This window comes from Telopea speciosissima, chromosome 11 (genome assembly GCF_018873765.1).
Source record: "Telopea speciosissima isolate NSW1024214 ecotype Mountain lineage chromosome 11, Tspe_v1, whole genome shotgun sequence".
NCBI classification, from domain to species: Eukaryota; Viridiplantae; Streptophyta; class Magnoliopsida; order Proteales; family Proteaceae; genus Telopea; species Telopea speciosissima.
In genome coordinates this window covers 28,047,060-28,071,040 of record NC_057926.1, presented here as the reverse complement: position 1 = coordinate 28,071,040, position 23,981 = coordinate 28,047,060, and the positions used below count along the sequence as shown (strand labels likewise).

The 23,981-nt window shown below is 39.4% G+C and overlaps 1 pseudogene; it reads left to right on the top strand.

The window, feature by feature from the left end:
- The first annotated feature begins 12,306 nt into the window (after positions 1 to 12,306).
- On the top strand, positions 12,307 to 13,532 carry LOC122646498 (annotated as a pseudogene).
- Positions 13,533 to 23,981: the final 10,449 nt, after the last annotated feature.

The window sequence follows — 23,981 nt, the reverse complement described above, 5'->3', positions numbered from 1 at the left end:
GAATTGGAAGTTTACTTTTTTAGAAATAGAAGGTCTATGTAAACAATCTTCTCTTCTTCTTCTTTCTATTTTTTTTTCTTTTTTCTTAGGATTCAAGGCATTGTAAAAGAGGAAGGAAAAGAAAATATTCTCTTTTCTTAGGGAATATTTCTCCTACACTCTCTCTTCTCTCTTCTCCTCTCTTCCCCCTATAAATACCCCTTGCCCTTTGGGTTGTAAGAAGTTAGTTTTTTAGTTAGTTTTTAGTTCAATTTTAATTCAGTTTTTTATTGTAATTTTTACTTCATTCACTTAGTGAAATTTTCTCTTCTTTTCCTATTTTTTGCTTAAGTTCTTAGTTTTGATTTCAAGTTCCTAGTTTTGATTTCATAAGTCTAGTTTAATGGTTTAATAGTTTTAGTTTAAAGTTTCCTAGTCTAAGTTCCTATGTTGATGACAAGACATAGAGATTTAGAAGAGGAAGCCATGGAGAATTTATTCAAGTATTCAAGCACATCAAGGTATCTCATTCTCTAAACCCTTAATCTCATTCTCCCTCTCCTTTATCTCTCTCTATCTTCTTCTTCTTCTCCCTCTATTTCTTTTATTTTTTTTTTTATATGGTTGTGGTTTGTGGATGCACTTTTATTCCCTTATTCCTTTTTATGTGGTTATTATGTGTGACTGTATTTTTATTCCTTTCAATTTGTGTTAGTCTGATAGGTTAGATGCTCATGTGTTAGGACATCAATTTAATCCCTTAATTTTGTTAGATGCTTATGAGTTAGGATGCATTAATTTTTATTAATTTAATTAGTTTAATTTAATACTTTAATTTGGTTCACTTTGCATTACTTTTAAGTTAGTTAAATAAAGTGGCGTATATCTCCTCGTGTTCGACCCGTAGCTACGATTGACCCGTACGCTTGCGATTTTATTTTAACAAAAATAAGTTTTTGACGCCGTTGCCGGGGAGATTATTGACCACTTTATTTTTTTTATTTTTAAGTAATTCGAAGTGCTTTAGTTTCTTCTCTTTCTCCTCTTTCTTTTAAAAAAAAAAAAAAAATTTTGAAAACCTCTTCTTGTTTCTCTTCTGTTTCAAATAGTGTGCACCCAATCTAAAGTCCTTCATATGCCCAAACCCAGTCAATCTTGGTGCCCCTTGATTCGTTGGGTGGTTTGGATTGGCATGTGACTTATCTTTGGAGGTGACCACTCTTGATAACAGGAAAGCGACATAGTGAGAGCGTTGGAAACATAAACGTATAGTAGTCCTCCACCCTACATCAGAATCCATTTAGAGTCGCCCGTAGGTGGCTCGTGAAGACTATACGGGTTCCCTTGCTGTCAACCTATATGGCAACCTTACAGCTTTGGAACCATTGTTTCGATTTCTGAGAGATAGATGCACTATCTACCTTGGGCTCCCTCTTATTTTTAGTATTTTTTTTTCTAGTCTTTAATTTTTCTTTAAACTTTTTTTTATGGGAGACCTCAATTTGGGATAGGTGGTTAATTTAGAATAATGGGAGATACACTTCCTTATAAGACTTTGGGGGAAAGATGGACCTATGCTAAGGCAATCATGATTTTGGAGGAAATGTTTAAACAGGTTAGGGAAGCCAAAAGTAGTGAGATAGAGAACAAATTTGCACCACCCCAGTACAATTTTGCTCCCCAACCCAACTAGGGGCTTTCGAAAAATTTTGATTGGTCACATCCCCAGACTATCCATGTTATAGAAGGATGCCCTAATCTTTATGGAGGTAGCAATGGTGATGAGAATGTGAGCCCTCAATTTCAATACAATTCTTTTGGCACTTACAATCACGGGTGGAGTGATCATCCCTATTTCTCGTGGGATCAATGGAATAACCAAGCTAGACCACCCAATTTCCAATATCATGGTCAGTTTGGTCCTCCAATGCCCAACCCCCCATTAAATCTCAATGGGCCACCTCTCCTTGAATCATATCACCAACCCCTTGAGTTTCAAAACATGGGTGAGGAGGCCAGACTGAATGAGCTTGAGAAATACATAGACCTTCTCACAACAAGCCAAAATACCATGGAGAAGCAACTCTCTCAACTGATAACCATGGTGCAAGAGGAGGAAACGGGTACATTACCTAGTCAACCTGAACCGCCCCATCCCCAGTTTAATGATATTGAAAGTTCACCATCCCAATTTGAGGTTAATGAGAGTCATTCCCAACAAGCTGCTTTTCATGATGATTTATTTGTTGAGATTGAGTCTCCTCAAGATATTAGTGAAGCGAGATTTGATGAGCTACCTGGGGAAGTCCAATTTTTTTCTGAAATTTTTGATTTTAGTGAGCCTAGTGTTTTTATTGATTTAGAATCAGATTTTTATGATAACATAGAAACCCAGGAAATTCGATATCCCCCTCTCTCTTTGGAAAACTTAGATAATTGTCATTTTGAGGATTCCATTGTCTCACATGTTGATTTGTCCAAACCTCCTAGGTTTGATGATTTTATTGAGGAGGACAATGTTAGTCATAATACTTTTCAAGCATATTTCCATGATCCTTATTTGGCAAACCAAGTTATGCAAAGAGCGGATAGTTGTATTGCTAGGATTGATTTGAGTAAACCTCCAATTTTTTATGATTATTTAGATGAGGTTATGCATAATCCTTTTTATGCTTATTGTGATCCATTTTTGGTTGGTTTTTCAAAGAATGATAGGTGTTCTACATTGCAAATGGGAGAGAAGGGAAGGATTTATGGCCTAAGTTTTAATGCCTTCATTTTTCACTGTCCCATGAGGATAGATTTTTCTATTGAATATTTCTCAGTTGTTCTTAACTTCTATATTATTTCTCGCTTTACTAAAATTCATGGTCGAGTGTTTTCTGGGTCTGAAACTATTTCTCCATTTACTGGGCATGGATTGAGATTTCTGTTGCTGCTCCTAGTACTTTTTGTAGAGCTCATGACTCTTCATGATTCTCTTTGTTGATTATATCCGGTAAGCCCCTTCTTCTCCTCCCTTGTCCTTATTCTTTCTTTTATGCATGCATTGAGGACACTGCATGAATTAAGTGTGGGGGGGATGTTGGGCTTAATTGGTGAATTTTGATTGTGACAATAGTTTGGTTTTGTGCATATGTCTCTTTGATTGCAAAGTGAGAGAAAGAGGGAATTAGGTATCCTAGCATGCGAAATAATAAAAAATCCATTTTCAAGGACAGTAATTGGTTTGTATCCGGTGAGAGGGATTGAATTGAAAAATATGAGCGTTATTTCATTTGATGGCTAAATTCCTCTATGTGTTTTATGGACCCTTTGATCTTTTGGCTAATAGTTGAGACCAATTTGTTTGTGGCAAGGCAAGGCATGAAAGTGAAAGTGAATGAAAAAAAGAAAAAGAAAAAAAACAAGGAATAGAAAAGAAAGTGGAATTCCTTGGGACTAGACAGGGCACTGTGCCTCATGAAGCAGGGTGACTTGATCGAAATTCCTTGGAAGGAAACTCAAAAAAAAACCTTGCATCAATGTCTCAATGTCTTATGGATATATGCAAAAAGCGAAGCTACCAAGTATTTGGGTGTCTGGTGTATGCTCCACCATGTCATTCAGAGAACAGTAGTGGAGTAGAAATAGAGTTTGTGGTTGAGAAAGAAAAAAACTTTTGCCTTAATGCCTGAAAAAAAAAAAGTATGGTCAACATTACTCAATGCCTAAGTCTTTGGTTCCATCGATGCTATGGGGGGTTTACTTGAAGGTGAGTAGTGTTCAGAAAATATGAGGAGATCCCTTGAACTTGATGCATGCTTGTTACTTGAATTGATGTGGGGTGATAAAATTCAAGTGTGGGGGAACCTTTGGCTCCTTGATCTTTAGTTGAACATTTTTTGGGATTATGTGCACTGTCCTTCTTATGCCATGATTAAAATTTACAGCATTCATTTACAATTGAATTTTGGGAGTATATTCACTACAAACACCCACGAGACACAACTCGTCCACTAGGGGTAACCTAGGGGTTTAAAGGCTTGTTGCACATGCGAAGTGCAACCGTGATTCCTATGAAAATGAGTTAGGATTTTCTACATTCTATGTTAGTTTTTGTTTTTGCTTTACTTGAGGACAAGTAACGTTCAAGTGTGGGGGAATCTGATGAGCACATTTATGTGTGAAATCTTAGGACATAAAGCATACATTTTACCACATTGGACAGAGTTACTCGGTGTTTTCTTCTGCTTTTCAGGTTTTAGGTGAATTCTTGAGAAAATGGAAGAGATGATGCTAAAGAAATGTTTTTAAGCTGTTTAAAGGTGTTAATGGCTTGGATGTGTAGCCCATCGAGTCAGCTTCGTAACGGTTCAAACGGCACTTGATTCCGAGTTGAAACGAAGAAGTTACGGCCGTTTCCGTAACGAAGATCGAAAATGGTCTGTAGGGGTTTATTTGCAATTATTGATAGTCGGCCGGAGACAAAGTGAAGCGAAAGTTTGGATTCTAGGGGCCTTAACGCAATAACCAGAAGTTATATTTCCTGTACCCGAAAGATTCCATTTGGAGGGCTCTAGACAGTCCAACTTCAACTTGAGATATCTTGGGCTCCCGAACTCCAAATTGGACGAAATTTGGGTCTATTTTTGGGTGATTTTTCGTAAGAAACACAATGGTGAGGCCTATATAAGCACCCCATGCTCCACGTTTTCTGAAGGACAGAATGGGTATTTTATTTATTCTTGAAGGAATCCTAGTCATCACCCTTACTCTCTCTCTCCTCCAACTTCTCAAGGGCATTTCTGGAATTCTACTTGGGATAGATTTATTTTGAAAGATATTTTCTCATCTATGGAAGGTTGAAAAATCAAAGATGCTTTGATTTTATTGCTTGGAGAAGATATCTACAAAGAAAAGGAAGCACTTGTTAGAATTGGAAGTTTACTTTTTTAGAAATAGAAGGTCTATGTAAATAATCTTCTCTTCTTCTTCTTTCTATTTTTTTTTCTTTTTTCTTAGGATTCAAGGCATTGTAAAAGAGGAAGGAAAAGAGAATATTCTCTTTTCTTAGGGAATATTTCTCCTACACTCTCTCTTCTCTCTTCTCCTCTCTTCCCCCTATAAATACCCCTTGCCCTTTGGGTTGTAAGAAGTTAGTTTTTTAGTTAGTTTTTAGTTCAATTTTAATTCAGTTTTTTATTGTAATTTTTACTTCATTCACTTAGTGAAATTTTCTCTTCTTTTCCTATTTTTTGCTTAAGTTCTTAGTTTTGATTTCTAGTTCCTAGTTTTGATTTCATAAGTCTAGTTTAATGGTTGTAATAGTTTTAGTTTAAAGCTTCCTAGTCTAAGTTCCTATGTTGATGACAAGACATAGAGATTTAGAAGAAGAAGCCATGGAGAATTTATTTAAGTATTCAAGCACATCAAGGTATCTCATTCTCTAAACCCTTAATCTCATTCTCCCTCTCCTTTATCTCTCTCTATCTTCTTCTTCTTCTCCCTCTATTTCTTTTATTTATTTTTTTTATATGGTTGTGGTTTGTGGATGCACTTTTATTCCCTTATTCCTTTTTATGTGGTTATTATGTGTGACTGTATTTTTATTCCTTTCAATTTGCGTTAGTCTGATAGGTTAGATGCTCATGTGTTAGGACGTCAATTTAATCCCTTAATTTTGTTAGATGCTTATGAGTTAGGATGCATTAATTTTTATTAATTTAATTAGTTTAATTTAACACTTTAATTGGGTTCACTTTGCATTACTTTTAAGTTAGTTAAATAAAGTGGCGTATATCTCCTCGTGTTCGATCCGTAGCTACGATTGACCCGTACACTTGCGGTTTTATTTTAACTCAAACAACCTTCCTCATACTATCAACAATCAAGCATTGGATTTATTAGTCTATAAACATGACCTTATTAAAATTCTGCTCACACATATGTAAATTAAATCATAAGGAAATCACCATTTCTTGCAAGCAATCATGTATGACACTTTAATTGAGTAAAAAGCATGAATGAAATATATTTTTGATATGATAAATCTCAATCTAAAATTAAATTCCAGATTTAAACACTGTTTTAAAACAAATTTTATATGAAGAGATAATATCAAGTATAATGGTTGAAGATCTACTTACCTTATGTGAAGCAATTAGGGTTTCTATAAGTGACCTCAAACCAATGCTTCAATAATGTTGATATATGTCTTCCTAATTCAAAATCACTTTAATGGAGTCCTATGATTAAGGTAATGATGAAATCAACATCAATATATTGCATAAACTCGGATTTGAAAAACACAGATTTTTGATAGAATGACCTACCTTCAGTAAATTAGTGATGAACTCCGTTTGGGCTAATTCAAGTTGCGGTGTAAAAATAAGAGATGAGGCTACGTTTTATTGTGAAATAATATTTTTCCAATTCGACTCTAAAAATGGTCAAAAGTGGACAACAAGTTGTTGATTTTGCACAGTCCGAATTTCCTTCTTCTCCTTCCTTCTTTTTCTTCTCTCTTCTTCTTCTTCTCTTCCTCTCTATAGTCCATGAATTTTCCTCTCTCCCTCTCTCTATCTCTCTCAAATTTATGATAAAAGGAATGAGGATTAGGATTTAGTTATGGAGATTTAATCCTAACAAGAAAGGTGGGAAGAATCCAATTTTATCTCTAACTACTCTATTTACTTGTCCTCCAATGAAAATATTTTAAAAAGAATCTTGACTTAAGATTTTTAATTTAAGACTTTAGATTAGGTAATTTAATTTTAGTTAAAATTCATTTTTTGTTAGAATTTTATTTTATGAAGACTCTCTTTCTCAAAGTTTGAGTTTTCAACCAATTGGAGATTGCCACTTCACCTTTCCTTATCAACCCATAAGTTTTCCCTAGTTAAAATCTAAGACCTCCCAAGTTAGAATCGTGGAAGCCCATTCTAAGTCCTATAAATTATAAAAAAATAAAATATTATGTTGCTCCTCTAAGGAATAGAACCTTAGACCTCTAACCAATTGAATTAATTGTCTAAGCACTAGGCTAGGTTACTAACTATGAATTATTTTCCAAATCAAATTATATATGTTATAAATAAAACCCTAATTCTACACTTAGGCAAGGAATAAACTCAAAATGAGGGTGTTACACTAGGGCACATTACTTACCATGCGTGCATGTGTTCACCTCCCACTAGTCCAAGTTCTTACATTTCAGTTTGCCCTAATCCTGCATTAGGTAAAAGACCAAATTTCCCCTAGTCCAAAATCAGGGTATTACAGCATCAAAGTGGATCCAGGAAAGGTGAAAGCGGTTCTCGAATGGGAGACTTCGAAGAGTGCCACTGAGATTCGAAGTTTCTTGGGATTGGCCGGATATTACCAATGATTTATTGAGAATTTCTCGCGCATCTCAGCACCCATGATAAAACTTACAAAGAAGGGAGCTAAATTTGAATGGAATGAAGCATGCGAGAAAAGTTTTCAGGAATTGAGAAACCGATTGGTGATAGCTCCATTCTTGACCATTCCGGACGGCACCAGAGGAATGGTAGTATATACTAACGTATCCAGGACAGGATTGGGTGGCATCCTGATGCAGAGAGCTAAAGTGGTCACCTACCCCTCCAGACAATTAAAAGAACACGAGAAGAACTACCCCACTCATGACTTAGAGTTGGCAGCGATGGTCTTCACGTTAAAAATATGGCGACATTACCTATACGATGAAAAGAGTGAAATTTTCAGTGACCATAAAAGTTTAAAGTATTTCTTCACCCAGAAGGAGCAGAACATGAGATAAAGGCAGTGGTTAGAACTGGTGAAAGATTATGATTGTGAAATTCAGTACCACCCTGGGAAGGCCAACGTTATTGCTGATGCATTAAGCAGAAAATCTTAGACTGCATCTCTCGCTTCCTTAGTCGTAAGTGAGCAGTTGGTAGAAGAAGCTTGAAGGTTTAATCTAGAACTCGTGATCGAAGGAAAGGCTATGCAATTAGCAGCCATGGATCTACAAGCGTCGATATGAGAAGAGATAATTGTGAAGTAACCATTGAACCCCGAGCTGGCCAAGATCATTTGGGAAGTACAACAAGGTGTTCATAAGGACCCAGACTTTTCTTTGGCCTATGATGGCATACTAAAGTTTCAAGACAGATTGTGTGTGCCTGACGATTATAATGTCCAAGACCAAATCCTTAAAGAGGAGAACAACTCACCCTATACAATTCACCCTGGAAGTACAAAGATGTACAAGGACTTGAAGAAGTATTACTGGTGGATGGGAATGAAAGAGACCATAGCAATATACATGTCCAAGTGCCTCACCTATCAACAGATAAAAGTAGAGAGACACCAACCATATGGATTATTGCAGCCACTTCCCATACCTGAATGGAAGTGGGAAAGGATCACTATGGATTTCGTGACAAATCTGCCCAACACCAGGAAGGGCATGAATGCGATTTAGGTGATCGTAGACGGACTGACCAAGGCAGCTCACTCTATACCAATCAAGATAAGTTATTCTATAGAGAAGCTTGCCCAATTATATATAGAAAATATAGTCCGCTTACAAGGCGTGCCTTTTAGTATAATAATAGCTATCACTCCACCTTTGGCATGGCACCATTCGAAACTCTTTATGGATGGACATGTTGAACTCCGCTATATTGGGATGAAGTTGGTGAACGAAAATTTTTTGGACCTGAGATGATACAAGCAACCTGCAACAAGGTGGATGTTATAAGAGAAAAGATCAAGGCAGCCCAGTCAAGGCAGAAAAGTTATGCAAATAATCGAAGAAAAGACATTGATTTTGAAGTCAGACAAAAAGTGTTCCTTCGAGTGTCCCCAACTAAAGGATTGCTATGCTTCAATAAGAAGGGCAAGCTGAGCCCAAGATTTATCGGTCCATATGAAATACTCAATAAAGTAGGACCCATAGCATACCGACTGGCATTACCACCATCTTTGTCAGGCATCCATGATGTTTTTCATGTGTCGATGCTGAGGAAGTACATTAACAACCCGACACACATACTATCAACTGAACCTGAACAGTTGGACGTGGATATGATCTACGAAGAGTAACCTATGGAGATATTAGACAGAAAGGAGCATAACCTCTATAACCACACGGTCTCCTTTGTGAAGGTTCGATGGGGAAACAACCCGATAGAAGAAGCTTCATGGGAACGTGAAGTGGAAATGAAGGAAAAATATCCCCAACTCTTCGAGTTGCAAGGTAAGCAAATTTTGAGGATGAAATTTTTGTAAGGTGGGGAGAAATGTCAAACCCTGCTCCTGACTGGCTGGAATTTTTACTGAAGAACAGGAACCCTTAACCAGGCAACTAAGAACACTGTGGAGTATTACTCTAGTGATTTGGATTGATGAAGAAACCCAGTGTGGATCATCCTACATGCCTGTCAGTAGATGGATCACTGACCCTTGCAACTGTATAACTCACAGCATTATGTATGGCCTGGACTCTAGGTAATCTCTCTCCTCTCCATAATAGTGGGACCCACCCCTGGAAATATGTTAAAAGAACCCTAAATGGCATGAGGAGACAAGGCCTTGACCATGGGTCAAACCCCTAAGCAAAACCCACTGAGTTTCAACCTTGCTGGGATCACTGGTCGATGCGCTGGGTGATGCAAGCAATGCCCAGAGACATCGCCTAGTGTGCAAAATAGCATCTTTAAATGATTTTAAATTGTGGGAACCACCCATAATGGATATGGGCACCCTCCATAGGTAGAGGGGAGTCTGAGGGACCACCTCATACCCCTGAACCACTGTGGATCCCAATAGTGTGCCCAGAATCACTGAGAATCAGTTTAAAAACTCATTTTCAAAAGGGGCCTTAGCAGCCAAACAGACTCTAGTATGGGCTGGGCCTATAAATAGCAGTACCATGGGCTCATTTAGAGTTCTTACTACTATTCAAATCGTGGGAGAGAAAGAAGAGAGAAAAGAGAGGAAAAAAGAAGAAGAAAGAGAAGGAAGAGAGGGGAGGCAGCCTTATATCCAAAAGCTTGGATTCGAGCAACCATAGGCCAGAGTAGGTATAAAATGTAACCTCTAACCTGCTGTTCACATACTGATGCTGCTCCTTACTTGATTCCTTAGTATTTTGATAAGTTTCTAGCCATCTGGCAACCCAGAACAGCTGAAAACTGCCTAGAACTGCTCCAGATCTGCCATGCAAGCATGGAGCATGGAAGATCTGAGATTTTTGAGTAAAAATACAGGTCTGATATGCTGGTTTTGGAGCCAAAATCTGGTTGTGCATGGTTGCACTGCCAGATCCACTGTTATTTGACTATTTGGAGCCCTGGATGCAAACCCTGGCTGCATGGGACCTAACCCTATGTGGTAGCAGCCTTGAATCACCATTTTACATTTGTTTACAGCCTTGCATGTGGCAAAAATTCAGATCTGCTACTGGAGAAAACCCTGTGATACTATTTACTAGGCTGTCTGGGTAGCCTCTGGCAGCCTAGTGGTGGGTCCAATGGAGAATCCACATGGACCAAAATGAAGATCACCCCTGGGGGTACCCAACACCATAACATGCATGGGGAGATGTTTTGGACATTGCCCATAAGCTGCAACCTAGGAATCTTAGCCCAATCTCGGTTTGAAGACTCTGGGCGATGCACTGGGCGATGCACCCAACGCCCAGAGCCATCGCCTAGTGAGGGATTTGCTACTGCTTTGATGTTCTGACTTGGGGGACCTCACCCATTGGTCATGGTACTATGTGGGAAGGTGGAAAATGACCTAAAAGCCCCTCTCCACATTTGCCCATATGAGGGAATGCTTGGAAACCCTGCCTGTGTTTGGTCCTGTAGCACTGTCAAGTTGAGGATAGCACTATAAGCCTATTATGACCTAGGGTCAGGTGCTAACATTGTAAATGACCATTTTACCCCTAGCCCACCATCTCTGGATGATGCACTGGGACATAGGCCTAAGGTCCAGAGAATTCCAAGTGAAAACCAACTGAACACCGGGTCAACCCAGTGAGCTCAGGTTAACCCTAGGACCACCAGAGTTAGATTGGAATATTAAAATGACAATTTTTTATTTATATCGAGGATTTGATCCTGCACTCGAGGCCTACAACTAGACTACTGTTGGAACTGAATTTGCAACCGAGTTCTTAGAATCAGACCCAAGTGAGTGAAGTATTACCATATATGTATGTGTAACTATGTTGCTATGCCAGCAGTTAAGAATCTTAAATTATAAATGCTGTGTTATCTAATTTTATTCAATTACTTAAATTACGGCACATTGATTGTCTATTGATCAACACTGTGAATTTTATCTGATGAATGTGAATATTAGACTAGATGCCGTAGTCGGCTTGGAAATGAGGCCTGTGGTAGCCTGTAGAATGGGATGTGGTTGACACCACCCAACTCATACGATGCCATATAGACATGGGGTCAGAGTTTCATCACCCGTGCTATGCACCCTTGCCAACAGGGGTTAAGGTATTGGATGCCTGTGAGGGTGACCATATGTGTTTATGAGAAAAGAAAAGAAATGTGTTTGCACCGGAATGGTGATTATGGGCTATAAGCCAGAAAAGAAAAGAAAAGAGAAAAGTGATGGATTGCCCAATAGGTTAATCACAGAGGGCTGGTCGGGCTGACCTTGGTGAACGAATGTGGGAGTTGACTGGTCCTCTCCGACAACTCAATGGGTGTATCACGGGAAGGGGTAACCAAGCCTGCACCAGGGATACATGTATTGGGGATTGTAGTAGCACTAACCTGACTTTGTTGTATTACTAGGTGGCTAATAATTAATCTGGACTTACATATCATGTAGGATCATGTGGATTGTGGTTGCACATGCATGCATGATGATATGTTTTGCTCACAAGCTCAGTGGGGCTCACACTTTGTTATATATGTTTTTCTTAGATGATTTTGCAGATCGATGTCACTGTGTTACGAGGAGGAGAGCCCTGGTTATTATGATGATATTGGTGTAGACCCCGACGGAGGTCGTGCCAATGGTGCGTGCATTCTCAGTGGTCATTGATGAAGATCGTTGAAGAGTGCACTTGATGCTTTTTGTCTTGGGGACTCCTTTTTGTTTTTATTAAGAGTTTATCCCCGTTCTATTTGTGGTTCTGTTGTAGTTTTTCTTACTTTTTTTTTGGGGTTGAGTTATCTCACCCTATATATATATATATGTATGTAATTTCTTTGGCTTTTGTTCTTGTCAGTTTTACTTCTCAGTTTGTGGCTAGTTTGGGGAATGTATCAGAACAAATATATGTATTTATATATTACCATCATTTCCCGTATCGCTATACTTCTCTTTGTTATTGTAATTGTAGTTTATTTGCAACACTTTGATCTTGCTTATGGTAAAGTGATGAATGTGGGACCGTGAATGTAATAACTATTTCTAGATTCATGGGATTTGGCGGATTGCCGTTACGCAATTCGGGTTACCTACCTAATCCTCCCAGGGGGTGGTTTGGGGTATGACAAATTCTCTCTAAGGTGAGAGGAGTGGACGTAGGCAAGTGTTGGCCGAACCACTATATATCTTTTGTATCACTTTTATTCATTGCTTGTCTTTACTTTGGTGATTTATTTTAATTTTCGCATAAGTTTTTTATAATTCCCTAGCTTCACCTATTCACCCCCCTTCTAGGTGAATTCACAGAAATTTGTCAACTTTCAATTCTAATAACTGCTAGATAGACCCTTGCACTTCTTCTATATCTATTTTTATATCTTAATTAATTGGTATAACGTATACATTTTGGTTTCTTCTTTTTTAGTATTTGGGTCATGCATCTTTGTTGTATTTAAGGTCTAATCAAATCCCTCTACTTGGTTTGTTATAAAATTTATGCTGTAAATATACCATGGCTTCCTCTTCTGGAACTTCTTTTGGGTCAACTCTCCTTCTAAACTCTGGTTCAGAAGAAGACCTTCAGCTTGTAATGGGTCAAAGGAAAAAGAAGAGAATGCTATCAAACTGTGAATCGGCGAGAAGATCGAGGATGTAGAAACAGAAGCACTTTGATGAACTGATGGTCCAAAAGGCTCAGCTCAGGAAGGAGAATAACCAGATGCTTACAAGTATGAACTTCACCACTCAACACTACTTGGCCATTGAATCTGAGAATTCAGTTTTGAGAGCTCAGATGGGGGAGTTGAACAATAGATTGCAGTCCCTTAATGAGATCATACAGTACATTAATGTGGGCAATAACAGTTTTAAAACTGTGGAAACTCTAAGCGGTGTTGATAGCTTCATGAACCCATGGAATTCACTCTATCTAAATCAGCAACCTATCATGGCTTCTGCAGACATGTTTCAATACTGAAACTCCTTCCATAACCCATGGCTCTCTGAGAAGCTTGAGACTGCAATAATGGTTTGTTTGTGTTGTCAGTGGTGTTTGTTTAGGTTCTCAATGAGGGTACAGCTACAAGGGGTTTTCCTTTTTTAACTCTCTCTGTCACTCTGTGACACTCTTTGTAAGTTCTAGCTATCTTTCATTTTTTAGGGCCCAAGGGCCTAATATTAGGGGTAGACGTAAAATAATAATAATAATAAAAAAGTAAAATGAGGAGGTCCTTAATTTGTGCATGTTCGTGTATCTCTTTTCAAATTATATTATATGGATTATCTTCAGTACCACTATGGGGAGTGAGGTGGATTGTTTCACACTTGACTAGATGTAGGTACTTCAGACTTGTACCAAATCTCTACAAGGGCTCCTCTCTCTCTCTCACAGGTGGATTGTTTCACACTTGACCTTCTTTTTTCCTGTTTTTTAAATTTATGTTCAATATTTTTAGGGCAGATGTAGGTATTTCAGACATGTACCAAATCCCTACAAGGCTCCCCTCTCTCTCTCTCTCTCTCTCTCTCTCCCCTGTCACCAATACAGAATGGCTCTCACCCACTTCCCTGTTTTCTCCCCCACTTAGGTGAACGGGAGATCATTTTTTGCTGTGTCTCTAAAGTAGTCTTATGAATCCAAATGAGTAACTGTCAGTTAAGATTTGGAGCAGCCTTATAAGATACAGTGTACCCCCTCAATTGTGACTGTCGACTTCCTCTCTCCCCTCCTCCCTCCCAGCCCCATCCAATCTCTGCATCTCCCTCCCCTTCCCCTTATGATCTGGCCTAGCTCTGGCTCCCTTTTGGTCCCCCTCTCCCAATTCCAGAAAACTTGTATGTAAGAACATAATATTGAATTTTATCAATCAATGGAAGCTCTGTCATGCAGAAAGATTGGTGATCTCAAAGTCTTCACCGATCATTGTTTCCACCTCTCATCCCATCCATGCGTTAACTTCTCCAACCGTCATTATAGTATGTGTAAAAGCTACTAGTCTCAACTATGCCAATTATCTGCAGATTTTAGGCAAATGCCAAGAGAAGCCTCTTCTCCCATTCATTATGGGCTCCAATTACTCTGCTGTAGTCAAAGCTGTTGGAAGCCAAGTCTCCGAGTTCAGAATTGGCAATGGTCTTTTGCTCAATTTATCATTGCCAAATAGGACTTGTAAACAGAATATATGTCAACTTCTCTTATGTATTCGGATGGGACAATGTTGAAAAGCAATTCCATTTTCGGCTTCTTTTCTCCTTGGTTTGGGTTAAAAAAAAAAGATGGTTCTGAATTCTGATATGCTGGTAAATTAGTGGACTTATAGGTATTGGTTGAGGAATGAGAACGGATTCTTAAACCCTCAATCTATTCAGGTGATCAACTCAAAACCATCTGAGTATCCTGCAAGTCAGTTTTCAAACTGGAATAGGGTCTTGCTATATAGTAGGGCTTATCCTTGGATTTGCATTGCAGGGTATAAACAAGGATTCAGAGCTAGAGATCAATGTATCTTGATTCCCTATCTATATAATATATAAGTGTAATGCTGTCTTCTCTTATGTTCCGAACTGAAGTTTCAGCAAAACATCCAACTCCAGATCTAGAAGATACCCAAATACCTGAATAATCACTCTAGTCGTACATACTGTATTTATTTTGTAGGAAATAACTCTATATTTCTTACAAGAACAAAATCCTAGTAGTTATACTTAGCAATGGAAGAAACACAGGGGGGCCTCAGGAAGAAACCCCGAAACAAAGAGAATAAATTTCCCACTCTTGAAGAATCCATGAAAGAAACGCAAAGAGGGCCTCACGAAGATGTTGGACAAGTGTGTGTCCATCAAACCCGGTTCGGTCTGGTTCAACCCGGTTCACCTTTGTATTGAACATTTATACATTTTAGTTTAATATTGTCACATGCGATATAAAATTTTTGAGCATTATGTGCCCGTAAGTTATACTTCAAATGGTAGTCACGACTAGGGTTTAGGCTGGGCACCCTTATCATATGGTCATCGCATTGGGTATGCCTAGACATGTTATGTCAGGGTACGAATGCAAGTGCTCACATGTTTGATGTGTGCATTGGTGAAGAATCTACTTTGTCGATTCCCTCTTGTATTACTGCCAGATGTAGGAAGGGATAGACATGTGTCACCGACACCCTGTACCTGAGGGAACCCTGTCACTACAAAGTGTGATCGCATTCTTTGGTTCATCAATGACTGAGACTCAAGCGAGTCAAAGTCAGTGTTCTGGGAATACGTGAACACTTTGTGAGTGAAGGAGTTATCCAACACGGTCACCACTACCCGATTGGGGAACACCAAGATAGAGACTGTCTGTGCATGGTTGGATCAGAATTTGGATCCAGTGCCGTTTTGGAAATGGTTTTGCAAAAATTTATTTTACATAAAATGATACATTATTTATAATTATTTGAACAAAGTATTTTATCAAGTTTTACGGGACCCGATCAGATGCACAGACGCTCTTATATGGACATGTACTATGGATTGGGGTTTGGCAGTACATGTGTACATGCCCTAGATTCCATAATGATAGTGTTGATTAGTGGGGGGTTGTATATGATAAATTGTTATCATATAGGGAGTTATTTGGAATTTGCTAATTTAATTGGCTCTTTATTTAATTAATGGATTTGGTGTTAATTATAATTATCCATTAAATATTAAATAAAATAATTAATTAATACTTTCCTTATTAGATTCTGCTTCTTCACCTGTGTAGCACTTTGAGTTTAAACAGAACTGTCAAACTGAGAGAGAGAGAGAGAGAGAGAGTATGACTCTCACTAGGATTAATCAATCCATCAGGATTTTTTAATTAAACCCTATTATTATAAATAGGGGACCAATACGCAGGAGGGAAAAAAAGCTCTCCACATTTTTGGAGCAGACACTCTCTCTCCTACGTTTTTGGTTTCTCTCTCTCTCCCTCTTGTGATCTCTCTTCTTCTTCTTGCTTCTCTCACCTGTGTTTGAGAGTTAGGGTTTGTGAAACCCTAGATCTATGCTGAGGAGTTTGAGGGCATCTTGGATTGGCGTGTAGAACCTTGGTAGCACCATTGGAGGTTCAGATCTGTTTGCTTGGAGCGCTCATTGGAGGAAGAACCACTATCTATTGGAGGAGCAACACTTGAGGCTCACCAGGTTAGCAGTTCTTTATTAATTCCTTCAGTTCATTGATTATTAATATTTATGGAATGTGAAAGAAACTCAAATTGATTAATTTCCATTGCGCATTCGAGTATGGGATGGATCCCTCTTGCCATGTGATGGACTAGAGATGAATTTCTCCGTCCCTATTGTGATAATTAATTTTATGGGACGCAATAGGGAAGGAGAAACCCTAATAGGGATGCACCAAGGTTTCCATGGGCGACCATGGGAAACCCTAAAATTTAATGGGGCACCCATGAGACACCATGGGATAACCCAAGGCGTGCAAAACCCTAATTTTTCTATATATTGGTTTCCCTAGGGAACCATGATTTGATCCCTGGACCATTGTTTGACCAACAGTGTGGTATCAGAGCCACCTTTCCCACCCATGAATATTAGATAATTAATAGTTTAATGTGATTATCATGAGTGGGATGCAAGTTGCACATGGGAGGTTAAACTATGGTTGTTGTAACAACCCTCTCATGTGCACATTGGTAGTTACAAGGTTGTTAGTGTAACAATCTACCCATGTGATGATGGATTTGGCTGCAATTTGTTATTTCCAATTACTGAAACATGTATCCATGTGTGTTATGATCATTAATTTTTATTTAAATATTTTTGAACATGATTTTATGGTGGGGGGGGGGGGGGGGGAGCGCACGCTGCCAAGCCTCTGTGCACGCCCCTCCCTTCATATGTTATTTTTTTTTAAATGCCCATATGTGCGCTGCCCATGTGCAGCCCTGGCAGCAGCCAGCGCACGGGCTGCGCACGCACGGCTTGTGGGTTGGGTGCTGCCTGCGGGCTGCAGGCTTGCGGGTGGTGGCTTATGGCTGCTGCCCGTGAGTGTGTGTGGCCTGCGGGCTGCGCACATGGGTGCACACGGTCTGCCCAAGCAGGCTGCATGCACCCTGCCTTGTTTAGCCTCCAAGTTTAACAATAAAAAATAAAAAAAAAAAGGGATTTTTCAAAACAGAATTTTTAATTCACTTGTTTTGTTTTTTTTTTGAGGAAGAAGATGGGTGAAGGGATTCTTCCCTCCACCCACTAGTAATTAAAATTGTGATTTTAATTTTATGGGCTTGGATACATGTTATCACATGTGATGTAGTGGTTCAATAATTGAAGGAATCCATGTTTTATTTTTTGGTTTACTTGCTTAATTCCCATGCGTGAAATTATATTATGTTGTGATTATGGGAGTGGCATTCTAATAAATGTATGGATGGTTTATGTATGTGATACATGGGGTTTATGGGTGGATGTGATGCTTCTCTCTCTTTCTCTCTCTCCCGCTATCTTTTTTATAAACAAATGTACTCCACCCCATGGGCAGCCCAAATGGTGGGTTGGTTTCTCCATGCGGGGTTTCTTTATTATTATGGAAAGAAAAGTGTATAGAATTTTTTCTAGGTTTCCATTGTAATTTTAGAGGAGTTAGGACTCCCAGGGCATATTGATGGTGATCCACATGTAGCGCTCAAAGCTTCTGGAGATGCAAGTCACCTACTTTGAAGACGTGATCGGGCGGAGGAGATGATCGAGGCGTGGCATCCATGGCATGATAAATGCACCCAAAATTATTAGTTTTATTTTTATTGGGAGGGTTCTTTAATTGCTTCTGATAAAAATGCCATCATCCCATAATCACTTTGAATTAATATTGATTAATTATAAATGTTTAAATCTACCCATGATATATGAGAGTTGATAAATCCCTCTTTATTCACAATACATGTATGATATGGACTAGTCTTAATTGGTAGACATGTCCATGGCCTCCTATTGAAGATAAATGTAGAAAGTGTGTGACATGACCCCGCATAAGCCGACAGGACATTGCCAAGACCTCTGTCACACATATTCTATATTTACCTCTATCTAGATATGTTAGGGTATGGATAGTGAGAGGGCACTGCGACAGTGGCTATCTTTCACGATTCCATGATTCTAACTAATGCAATAGGTAAGTATATGACTTGGGTGTGTATCAGCCGATAGGATCTGGACATGGCACCTAGGTGGCCGAAAATATTGGAATCCCATGAGACGGACAGCTTAGTCCACACTACCACGGTGTATGTAATGACTCCTGATAGGGTAAGTTATGCATGCAAGGGTTGTAGGTATCCAATTCATCTTTTGGGTTATGAGGGAAAATCATGAAAGACCATTGATGTGTGTGCTCAATTTATTATTTTCAATGGTCATTAATTAGCATGTGGTTATTTACTTGTGCATGTGTAGATTAATATACGATGGCTGCCGTTAATTCTAACCTGTTAACACTCATTAGCGAATTCAAATTTAATGATACAAACTATGTCGATTGGTACTGGAGCATTAATTTGGTCCTGACTGCTGAAGGACTGTACACAATTCAAGATGAACAAGTTCCTCCTCAACCAAACCCGAACGATTTTGAGGCAAATGAAGAGATGCAGGAGTTCCTCATGAGGGATTCCAAGGCATCACTCTATATCCTAGGATCACTGAAAAAGTTAGTTGTAGACTCGGTCAAGGATATACGCACTGCTGAGGGTAAAATGGATAAGCTTACTAAATTGTTCAATAGGTAGTCGACACATGCACATCCTGATGCGGTAAGTCAAATCCATAACTCTAAGATGTCCTAGGGGACTCCAGTGATGGATCATGTAATGAAAATGATCAATTTGTTTGAAAAACTAGAATCCATGAGGACTGATTTCAGCTTGCGATACAAGACTGATGTGATCTTAGCGTTACTCACTCCTGCCTACGCACCTTTTAGGATGTCCTACAAGATGTCCGAGAAGGAGATGGAGCTCACCGAGCTTAGTAATGCATTGGTAGAAGCTAAAGCATCTTTGAAAAAGGACAAGGCTGAGGTCAATGCAACTGAAGCAAAACCTTCTTCAAATGGGAAGAAGAAGAAAAAGGGATGTAAGGGTAAGACCCTCAAAGCCAAGGGTGGGAAGTCTGGCAATAAAGGCAAAGGCAAGTGCTTCTATTGCAAGAAGGAGGTTCACTAGAAAAGAAACTGTCATGCTTACCTGGCTACTGTGAAAGACAAGAAGCCGAATGAAACAAAGGCTGCTAAAGAAGGTACATGTGATGTTCACGTTCTTTATGAGTCTAATTTATCTTTTGAACTGACCAATTATTAGTTGGTGGATAGTGGTTTCACTGTTCACATTTGCAATGATTTGCAGGGGTTCAAGGAGACAAGGAACCTGGAAAGAAATGAAGTGCGTCTTCGGATGGGCACTGGAGCTGAGACCATGGCAATGGCTGTGAGAACTTTTATTTTGAATTCTAGTTCTGCTTGTTTAGTTTTAAAGGATTGCTATTATGTACCCTCTTTTAAGAGGAAGATTATTTCAGTTTCAAAACTTGTTTTGGACAAGTATAGCTTTTCCTTTAATACTAAGTTAATTATTCATTTTAATAATTCCTTTGTGGCATCGGTTATATGCAAAGTGGTTTGTATTTTCTAGAATGCCCTATTAGAACGAATGTTGTTTCAAATGTTGATTTAAAATGGAAAGCAGCTCCAGTGAACTCAACATACTTGTGGCATCTAAGATTAGGTCACATCAATGTGGACCGAATCAGTAGATTAGTGAGGGATGGACCCTTAAAGAGTTTGAGGGTGGAACCATTCCCCACATGTGAGTCATGCCTTCAGGGTAAAATGACCAAGAAACCCTTTAGCAATAAAGGTGCTAGAGCCATAGATCTGTTAGGGTTGATACATACTGACGTGTGTGGACCCATAAACATACAAGGAAGAAATGGGTATGAGTACTTTATCACATTCACCGATGATTACTCAAGATATGGTTACATATACTTGATGCGTAGGAAATCGAAACCCTTTGATAAATTCAAGAATTCCAAGCTGAGGTCAAAAGATAGCTCGATAAATGCGTCAAGTCCTTACGATCAAATCATGGAGGGGAGTATGTATCGGATGAGTTTAAAGATCATCTCATATCCCAAGGGATAGTTAGTCAGCTAACTAATCCAGGCACACCACAATAAAATGGTGTATCCGAATGACGCAATCAGACCCTATTGGATATGGTCCGGACGATGCTCACTTATAGTGAGCTGCCTCTTTCTTTCTGGGGGTACGCTTTAGAGACGGCGATACATATCTTGAATAGGGTTCCATCTAAGTCTGTAGCTAAGACACCTTTTGAGTTGTGAAAAGGGCGAAAGCCCAGTATTCAACACCTTAGGGTATGGGGTTGCATAGCACATGTGCGAAAGCAACAGACAGACAAGTTGGAATCCAGGACTTCGAGATGCTATTTCTTAGGCTACCCCAAAGGCACGATAGGCTATTATTTCTATAACCCGGTTGACCAAAAGGTCATTGTACGCAAACACGTCACATTTCTAGAGGAAGAAATGATGACCCAGAGGTCCGAACCAGTAGTCATTAAGGAGCTATCAAATGGCTTAGAAATGTCACTTCCTGAAGTGAAACCAATTGACATACCCACTGAAATACCAACACCTGAAGAGCCTCGATGCAGTGGGAGGACTATTAGACCACCCACCAGGCTTACTCTTCTAACCGAAGAGGAAACAGTGGAAGAGCTCCACATGGTATCAGTTGAATCGGATGATGATCCAATGACATACTCTGAGGCTCTAAAGGATGTTGATGCCACTAGGTGGCTGGAAGCAATGTGCTCTGAAATTGATTCGATGCATTCCAACAAGGTCTAGACTCTAGTCGATCCACCACTTGGCGTCAAGCCGATTGGATGTAAATGGATCTTCAAGAGGAAGAAGGGCGCAGATGAAAAGGTCGAGAGATTCAAAGCGAGACTGGTGGCAAAGGGTTATACCCAGAAAGAGAGTATAGACTATGAGGAAACCTTTTCACCAGTAGCGAGACCGTGTGTACCCATGTGCGCAGCCCGCAGGCCACACACACTCTTTTCACCGCACACTTTGATTATGAGATCTGGCAGATGGATGTGCAGACTGCATTTCTAAATAGGTTTCTTCAAGAGAAAATCTACATGGAACAGCCAAAGGGGTTCTCTTCCTTGGAGGAAGAAAGAAAGGTGTGCAAATTGCAGAGGTCTATTTATTGGCTGAAGTAGGCTTCCAGGAGCTGGAACATTAGGTTTGATCAATCAATCAAATCATTTGGTTTTGATCAAAACATGGATGAACCATGTGTTTACAAGAAGATCAGTGGGAGGGCAACATGTTTTCTTATTTTATACGTAGATGACATATTGCTAATTGGTAACGATGTAGGTTTTCTTTCATCAGTAAAATAGTGGTTATCCACAACGTTTTCAATAAAAGACCTTGGTGAAGCTAGCTATATCCTTGGGATCAAACTCGTAAGAGATAGCCAGAAAAGAATGCTAGGCTTGTCACAGGCTACCTATATAGACAAAGTCCTGGCCAGATTTAGTATGGAGAACTCCAAGAGGGGAAGTGTTCCCTTCAGACATGGAGTTAGTCTTTCCAGATCTCAATGTCCTCAGTCTCAGACAGACATTAAAGAGATGAAGAGGATTCCCTATGCCTCAGCAGTAGCGAGTCTTATGTACGCTATGTTGTGTACGAGGCCAGACATTTACTATGCAGTAGGTATGGTAAGTTGTTATCAATCTAACCCTGGACGCGAGCATTAGAGTGCTGTCAGGAATATCCTCAAGTACCTGAGAAGGACTAAGGAATATTTCTTGGTTTTTGGATCTGATTAGTTGTCAGTATTGGGATACACAGATTTGGATTTCCAAACTAACAAGAATGACAGAAAATCCATGTCTGGGATAGTATATCTAATGGGTGGAGGTGCCATTGTGAGGCGGAGTGCGAAACAAAAGTCTACAGCTGATTCTACTACCGAAGCAGAATACCTTGCAGCTTGTGATGCAGTAAAAGAAGGTGTTTGGCTGAGAAAATTCCTATCAGATTTGGAGGTAGTTCCTGATCTTGTAAAGGGCCCTATTCCCTTGTTATGTGACAACAGAGGGGCCATTGCACAAGCTAAGGAGCCTAGGGCTCATCAAAGGAACAAGCACGTGCAGCGGAAGTATCACCTCATCAAAGAGATTATCCAGCAGGGTGACGTGAGTATCTCCAAAGTGGACACAACTGAAAATGTGTCTGATGCCATGACAAAGGGTTTGTCACCAGGTGTATTTGAGAAACACATGGAGGGCATGGGTTTAAAATGTATGGGGAATTGGCTTTGATGTACAAGTGGGAGATTGTTGGACAAGTGTGGTGCATCAAACCCGGTTCGATCCGATTCAACCCGGTTCACCTTTGTATTGAACATTTATACATTTTAGTTTAATATTGTCACATGCGATATAAACTTTTTTAACATTATGTGTCCATAAGTTATACTTAAAATGGTAGTCACGACTAGGGTTTGGGCTGGGCACCCTTATCATATGGTCGTCGCATTGGGTATGCCTAGACATGTGATGTCAGGGTACGAATGCGAGTGCTCACATGTTTGATGTGTACATTGATGAAGAATCTACTTTGTTGATTCCCTCATGTATTACTGCCAGATGTAGGAAAGGATAGACATGTGTCACCGACACCCTGTACCTGAGGGAACCCTGTCACTGTAAAGTGTGATCGCATTCTTTGGTTCATCAATGACTGAGACTCAAGCGAGTCAAAGCCAGTGTTCTGGGAATGCGTGAACACTTTGTGAGTGAAGGAGTTATCCAACACGGTCACCACTACCCAATTGGGGAACACCAAGATAGAGACTGTCTGTGCGTGGTCGGATTAGAATCTGGATCCAGTGCCGTTTTGGAAATGGTTTTGTAAAAATCTATTTTACATAAAATGATACATTATTTATAATTATTTGAACAAAGTATTTTATCGAGTTTTGCGGGACCCGATCAGATGCACAGACGCTCTTATATGGACATGTACTATGGATTGGGGTTTGGCAGTACATGTGTACATGCCCTAGATTCCATAATGATGGTGTTGATTAGTGGGGGGTTGTATATGATAAATTGTTATCATATAGGGAGTTATTTAGAATTTGCTAATTTAATTGGCTCTTTATTTAATTAATGGATTTGGTGCTAATTGTAATTATCCATTAAATATTAAATAAAGTAATTAACTAATACTTTCCCTATTAGATTCTACTTCTTCACCTGTGTAGCACTTTGAGTTTAAACAGAACTACCAGACTGAGAGAGAGAGAGAGAGAGTATGACTCTCACTGGGATTAATCAATCCATTAGGGTTTTTTAATTAAACCCTATTATTATAAATAGGGGACCAACACGCAGGAGGAAAAAAAAGCTCTCCACATTTTTGGAGCAAACACTATCTCTCCTACGTTTTTGGTTTCTCTCTCTCCCTCTTGTGATCTCTCTTCTTCTTCTTGCTTCTCTCACCTGTGTTTGAGAGTTAGTGTTTGTGAAACCCTA